Raw genomic sequence first — 1,974 nt, 5'->3', positions numbered from 1 at the left:
TACTGAGGCTGTCCTTCTTCACAGCGTTGGAGATCCCCAACTTCTTCTGTGAACTACCTCAGATCATCAAACTGGCCTGTTCTGATACTCTCATTGATAACATCTTTATATATGTTGAAACTTGCATATTTGCTGGTCTTCCTCTTTCTGGAATCATTTTCTCTTATATTCACATTGTGTCCTCTATCTTGAGAATCCCATCATCAGAAGGGAAGCATAAAGCCTTTTCCACCTGTGGGTCTCACCTGTCTGTTGTTTCCTTGTTCTATGGGACAACTTTTGGGGTGTACATTAGCTCTGCAGTAACTGACTCCCCAGGGAAGACTGCAGTGGCCTCAGTGATGTACACTGTGGTACCTCCAATGCTGAATCCCTTCATCTACAGCCTGAGGAACAGGGACATGAAGGAAGCCGTGAGGAAGCTAATAAGTAGGATAGTTTCTCTTTTATGAGTAGTCATTTGCTTTGTATTTAATTTCTAGTGTAAGATGAAGTGACAGGATTCCTAGGGAGCCATGAATGCCTGATATTCTGGTCCAAGCATCATCTAAAATTGTGAAATAATGTATTGACAAGATACATTTTAAGGTGACTTGAAATTCGATTTTGGGTTTTGTGTGGGTCTTTTGTTTGGACCCATGATTTCCATTGCTAAAACACAAGTTCGTTCCTGGAGATTCAGAGAAGTAGAACCTATAGGAGAGATACAGGTTTTAGGAAATTTTGTTCCTGTACACAAAGGAACAAAATGATGATGAAAGGGCCAGGAAAATATTTAATCAGATCTATAGTGACATTAGCTAATAGTTTCCATCTAACTACTTGATTGAAGCCATGAGAATTTCATTTTTATGGTAGTCTTACTGATGGACTTGCAAATCTTCAGAAGTAAACACAAAAACCATTTCTTTTAAAATCACATTCCTCTGAGATAAAAACAGTGTCCACCACATTCAGATTCACTGCCTATAAACTTCACATAATTAGATAATATCATTCTTTTGAGATAATCGGGAGCGAGTTGATACTTATCGACGAAGCTGTCATTCAATCCTACTACAATATGTACAGTCTATCACTAATGTGATCTAACTACAAAGAGTGTTACCTTTTCTTACAAGGATTTCTAAGATAGGAAACATACAGAGCAGAGTAGGGGTTGTATATGTCCTTCTCCTATATGTCCACAGGTGGCCTCCTCCTAGGACTACTTGCCTTCCAAGACACCAGGTGGTAGCAACAAATTCAGGTATTGTTCCTAAACTTGATGCTGAATACAGAAGACTCTGTGCTTCCTATTTGTCTATTGTCAAATAGACACATACCTTTTTCATGAATTTACCAGACTGCATCACTGTAGTTGGCTAAATAGTGGCCTCAAAATATGTCCAGAATCTTTCCCAAGAACTTATGATGAGCTTATTCTATAAATGCATGAATATTAATCATTTGAGAAATGAGGATCTTTTCTTGGATGTTTGGGTGGGAATTCAGTGTAAGTACAAGCTTCCTGTGAAAGAAGGAATTGGAGAAGACAGGAGAAAAGGAGAAGGTGTAGTAACCATGGATATAGAAATCTCACTGATGTACACAGTTTTTGATCATTATTGCCCTCGAAAACTGCCATTTACAGGACTATGGTGGATTTTTACAACTCTGTGGGGTTATATATTCCATAAGGGTGTTTTCTATACATCCATGGAAATTTTTAAATTTTCTAGGGGAACTCCATGTGTTACTCTAATTCCCATGTCATACTTCAAATCTGTTCTGTTTTGTTCAGCAATTCTTTATTCAGTTTCAAACTCCATAATTTAAATTGTGTTTTGCAGCACTGAAAATAAGCATTTGTGATGTTGATGATATATCAGTATCTTTATCTGATGTTTAAATTGAATATTTTTCTGAATATTCTCTGTGTCTTTGGAAAGAAGTGAAATTTAATCACACACTTGGGTTGGAATCACTGGCTAT

This window comes from Sciurus carolinensis, unplaced genomic scaffold (assembly GCF_902686445.1).
Source record: "Sciurus carolinensis unplaced genomic scaffold, mSciCar1.2, whole genome shotgun sequence".
Lineage (NCBI taxonomy): Eukaryota > Metazoa > Chordata > Mammalia > Rodentia > Sciuridae > Sciurus > Sciurus carolinensis.
Note: the sequence above shows the minus strand (reverse complement) of the source record.